General features: G+C 38.5%; 1 protein-coding gene across 1 annotated transcript in view; it reads right to left on the bottom strand.

The window, feature by feature from the left end:
• Nucleotides 1-6000, bottom strand: part of LOC139424540 (E3 ubiquitin-protein ligase NEURL1-like) — a 69630-nt gene that overhangs the window by 58279 nt on the left and 5351 nt on the right. The window lies entirely within an intron of this gene.

Below are 6000 nucleotides of genomic sequence, written 5' to 3' on the forward strand. Positions count from 1 at the left end.
CTAGGAGCCTAAGTTACGTGTCCAATTTGATTGATTTCTTTCTGTACACAAAAGAGGTAACTCTATGAATCAGGTAGAGAGGAATGCAAGACACAAGGGGTATTTAAATAAAAATAAAAAGTTATTTGTCACATGCTCGATAAACTAATAGTGAAATGCTTACTTACGGGCCCTTCCCAACAATGCAGAGAAAGATAATAGAGAAATAATAGAAAGGTAAAACACGTAATAATAAATACACAGTGAGTAATGGTAACTTGGCTTTATATACGGGGTACCAGTACTGAGTCAATGTGCAGGGATACGAGGTAATTGAGGTAGATACTGTGTGTACAAATACCGTGCATTTGGAATGTATCCAGACCCCTTGACTTTTTCCACATTTTGTTACGTTTCAGCCTTATTCTAAAATGTATTAAATAATTTTCCTCCCCTCATCAATCTATGACAAAGTAAAAACAGGTTTTAGACATTGTTCCAAATGTATTAACAATAACAAAATCGAAATATTAAATTTACATAAGTATTCAGACCATTTACTCCAGTCTGTGACCCTTCGCCCCAGTCTGTGGGTCTGAATGCTCTGGAGCAGGTTTCACTCAAGGATCTCTCTGTACTTGACTTGCTTCATCTTTCCCTCGATCCTGACTAGTCTCCCAGTCCCTGCCGCTGAAATACATCCCCACAGCATGATGCTGCCACCACCAGGCTTCACAGTAGGGATGGTGCCAGGTTTCCTCCCGAAATCACGCTTGGCATTCAGGCCAAAGAGTTCAATCTTGGTTTCATCAGATCAGAGAATCTTCTTTCTCATGGTCTGAGGGGCATTTTGGCAAACTCCAAGAGGGCTGTCGTGCCTTTTACTGAGGATTGGCTTCAGTCTGGCCACTCTACCATAAAGGCCTGATTGGTGGAGTGCTGCAGAGATGGTTGTCCTTCTGGAAGGTTCTCCCATCTCCACAGAGGAACTTCTTCCATTGAAGAATGATGGAGGCCACTCTATTCTTGGGGACCTTCAATGGTGCAGAAATGTTTTGGTAGATCTTCCCCAGATCTGTGCCTTGACACAATCCTGTCTCGGAGCTCTATGGACAATTCCTTCCACCTCTTGGCTTGGTTTTTGCTTTGATATGCACTGTCAACATTGGGACCTTATATGTTTGTGCCTTTCCAAATAATGTCCAATCAATTGAATTTACCACAGGCGGACTCCCGTCAAGTTGCACAAACATCATCTGAGCTCAATTTCGAGTCTCATAGCAAAGCGCCTGAATAATTATGTAAATAAGGTATTTATGTTTCTTATTTTTAATACATTTGCAAACATTTCTACAAACCAGTTTTCGTTTTGTCATTATGGGGTATTGTGTGTAGATTGATAAGAAAAACAATTTATTAAATCCATTTTAGAATAAGGCTGTAACTTAAGAAAATGTGGAAAAAGTCAAGGGGTCTGAAACCTTTCCAAATGCACTGTAGGTAGGGATAAGGTGCTCCTATCAGATCGTGTAGTTGCTCCAGCAACGTGTCCAAAGTTGGTGTCTGTCACACACACAAACACACGCATGCACACACACACGCACACGCACACACACACACACACACACACACACACACACACACACACACACACACATACACACACACACACACACACACACACACACACACAGCTTTAAAATGGCTCTATTTAACCTACTAGTCCGGAAGCTGCCTCTCATAACACAGCAACATCCTCATTAGTGTGTGTGTGTGTGTGTGTGTGTGTGTGTGTGTGTGTGTGTGTGTGTGTGTGCATGTCGGTGTCCATTTAAAATCCTTATATGACTGCTCTCTCCCTCTCTCCCAAAGGTCAAGGATGTCTCTTTATGGATAAACAGTGTGCATACTGTGGTTCTCCTTCCGTAGCCTGGAGAAGTGTGTGTGTGTGTGTGTGCGCGGGCGCGCGTGCGTGAGGACTTATTTCGCTAATGACCTCACAGTAATGACAAGTCTAATCCCTGTCGGAACACACACGGCTTCTGTGTGACTAAGACATGTCATCCTTCAATGAACATCTTTGTAAAAGTGTAAACTAATCTTCCTGCTGTAGTTGTATAACTACACTGAGTGGGCTGCGTCTCAATTGACAGCCTATTCCCTATTTAGTGCATGTACTGTATATATCTATGTAGGGAATAGAGTGGCACGACACACCCTTGGAGCAGTGTGAGGGAATGTAATTCTTATCTACATACTGCACGGGTTACTGACAGTATAATGGCATAGAATGTGAATAGTGTTCCATCAGCTAGGATAAATATTAAAATATTTGTTCAGGAGAACAAACTGACGTTGGAGTAATGACTTCCTGGTTGTATCTTAGCATCGGGCACTTTCAGTTATAACTGTCATTCATATAATAGCACTTGAGTCCTCATTATGGTATTGCCCACATAAAACAGAATTAGTCCTCATAATACTATTGTCTTCATAATACACATGGTACTAGTCATCATAATACTATTGTCTTCTAGGCTTGGGCGGTATACCAGACATCGCATACCGGGGTACTTGGAAATAGCCACGGGATGGTTTCTCAATACCGTTGAAACTATTTAGTTAAAGTTTTTCATAGTACATGGCCTCACACATGAATCTAAATAAAAATATTTGTAGCTACTTTTTGAAGTAAATACCTGCAGTCAACTTGTGCAATACGCTAGAAGATAAAACAGATCACGTTCCTCATTTCACCTGTCACATTCATTTGGTCCGAAAGTCGTTTTCATTGCAAGCACCAGCGTACTGTTAGCTAGCTAGCTTACGTTAGCTGGCTGGCTTGCTAGCTAATGCTACGTGAATGAGCTGTGCAGTAATATTATTTGTATCTTTGAAAGCCATATGCATTGCTAGTTATAGCCTCATGTTAGCTAGCTAACATTGAATCTAGTTGGTTGGCTTTAGCTCACCTGCATATTTATGTATGGTGCATGATAGTATGGGTTGGCATTATGGGTCTAAAAAAGAAGACTCCACTATGCAAGTAACCATTTCAATGTACCGTTTACACCTTCTGTTTCCTCTGTATGTGACAAATAAACATTGATTCTACTTGATATATATTATTATGTGTTTACCAGAGACGGTCATGTGAAGAAGAACACCAAAGTCAGATTAGGATATAGACCAAGGACTAGATCAAGTGTATTTTTACTACTACTTTTTGCTACTACTCTCACCACGTTTAGTCTTAATCTTTGGTTGTTTAATACACTAGCTGATACACTCTGTTTAGTACATGGCCTCACGAGTGAATCCCTAAAGACATGGGTAGGGCTAAGGCTTAAGAGGGTGTGAACGATGCTAAATTGGTGTAGATAAAGAAACGCTCTCCAGTAGGTGTACCAACCCGGCAATTTTCTCAAAAGTGGGTTTACAAGTTGATCAACTTTCAAAGAATAATTCATTTCCCATAGTTCCCGAACTGCAGTGTACGATATACAACTTTCTAGTCTCTACTTTTATCAATGTAAAAAACACAATTTCAAATTTTGCAACATAGGAATGAATCAAGGTGGTGGGTCACATATGAACATTTGGTTACCGCCCAAACCTATTGTCTTCATAAAACACAAGGTACTAGTCAACATAATACTATAATGTCTTCATAATACACATAGTACTAGTCAACATAATACTATAATGTCTTCATAATACACATAGTACTAGTCATCATAATACTATAACATCTTCATAGTACACATAGTACTAGTCATCATAATACTATAATATCTTCATAATACACATAGTACTAGTCATCATAATACTATAATGTCTTTATAATACACATAGTACTAGTCAACATAATACTATAATGTCTTCATAATACACATAGTACTAGTCATCATAATACTATAATGTCTTCATAAAACACATAGTACTAGTCGTCATAATACTATAATATCTTCATAAACACATAGTACTAGTCATCATAATACTATAATGTCTTCATAATACACATAGTACTAGTCATCATAATACTATAATGTCTTCATAAAACACATAGTACTAGTCATCATAATACTATAATATCTTCATAATACACATAGTACTAGTCATCATAATACTATAATGTCTTCATAAAACACATAGTACTAGTCATCATAATACTATAATGTCTTCATAAAACACATAGTACTAGTCAACATAATACTATAATGTCTTCATAATACACATAATACTAGTCATCATAATACTATTCTCCTTATAATACACAGTTACGATTCCACAAGAAAACGGGTATTGTGTCATACTATTGTCATACAATGTGCCAATCAAAGCATAATGAAGCCATAAACAGAATCGCTGTGGCAACATAGGGCAAGCAGGTTTATAAGAATGCAGGGACAATGGAGCTTGCCAGGGTGTCTATCAGCAACTGAGACCCACAGCAAAGCAATAAGAACCTCCCCGCTCTCCTCTTCATTGAAGTGTGGGCTCGGTGTGAGCCTAGCGGTTAATAGGTTCAGCAAAGGAACCCTAAATGTTGCTGGTTCGAATCCCCAAGTTGACTAGGTGAAATCGGCCGATGTGTCCTTGATTGAGCAAGGCACTTATCCCTAATTGCTCCTGTAAGTCGCTCTGTACAAGAGCGTCTGCAAAATGACAACAAAAAAAAATGAAACAAAATACAAACTAATTTCCACCTGTCACCCATAGCTCCCCAGGCTTGCTTCTCTACAAAACACAGCTTAATACACACATCCTCCAGAGATCCGGGACCAACACACAGACATGCACGATCACGCACACACAGGCTTGAACGAATGCACACACACACACACACACACACACACACACACACATACTCTGGGCAGACGTTTAGCCTTATGATCACCCCACAGTCACTTCTTATTTCACCACAGCAGCACCAGGAATAGAGGATTTGAATGTCTGCTTACAAATACAGGAAATTGGGGGATTGAAAAAGTTCTATAAAATAAAGATTACACAAAATAAATACAGGACCTGCGCTTCATATTCAGTTTCACATTTCTTTCTGTAAGCATCTGTTGGCAATGGCGTTTACACAATATTGTAGATAAGCCTTAGGCATGGTGACAAACAACATTTTAACGATGTTTGCATAGGTCGTCTGAACAATGTGTATATCATTTCGGTCATCAGCAAATGGCGTTTCGGCTTGAAATGATGAACTATGAAATGAATCAACGAATCACACTCACATAGATCAAGCTAACAATATACTGTACAGCACTAGCATTGTCTCTTATTGCAGTGCCTCTATGCATCATACATTTGTAGTGTTTGTGTTATAGACAAGCAGTTTGTGTTATAGACAAGCAGTTTGTGTTATAGACAAGCAGTTTGTGTTATAGACAAGCAGTTTGTGTTATAGACAAGCAGTTTGTGTTATAGACAAGCAGTTTGTGTTATAGACAAGCAGTTTGTGTTATAGACAAGCAGTTTGTGTTATAGACAAGCAGTTTGTGTTATAGACAAGCAGTTTGTGTTATAGACAAGCAGTTTGTGTTATAGACAAGCAGTTTGTGTTATAGACAAGCAGTTTGTGTTATAGACAAGCAGTTTGTGTTATAGACAAGCAGTTTGTGTTATAGACAAGCAGTTTGTGTTATAGACAAGCAGTTTGTGTTATAGACAAGCAGTTTGTGTTATAGACAAGCAGTTTGTGTTATAGACAAGCAGTTTGTGTTATAGACAAGCAGTTTGTGTTATAGACAAGCAGTTTGTGTTATAGACAAGCAGTTTGTGTTATAGACAAGCAGTTTGTGTTATAGACAAGCAGTTTGTGTTATAGACATGTGTGTAAACAACATATTGGTAATATAAGTTAGACTGAGGTATACGAGGCTGAGGTTACTAAATGTAAATGTGTAAACAACATATTGGTAATATAAGTTAGACTGAGGTATACGAGGCGGAGGTTACTAAGTGTAAATGTGTAAACAACATATTGGTAATATAAGTTTAGACTGA

The sequence above is a fragment of the Oncorhynchus clarkii genome, chromosome 13, assembly GCF_045791955.1.
Source record: "Oncorhynchus clarkii lewisi isolate Uvic-CL-2024 chromosome 13, UVic_Ocla_1.0, whole genome shotgun sequence".
Lineage (NCBI taxonomy): Eukaryota > Metazoa > Chordata > Actinopteri > Salmoniformes > Salmonidae > Oncorhynchus > Oncorhynchus clarkii.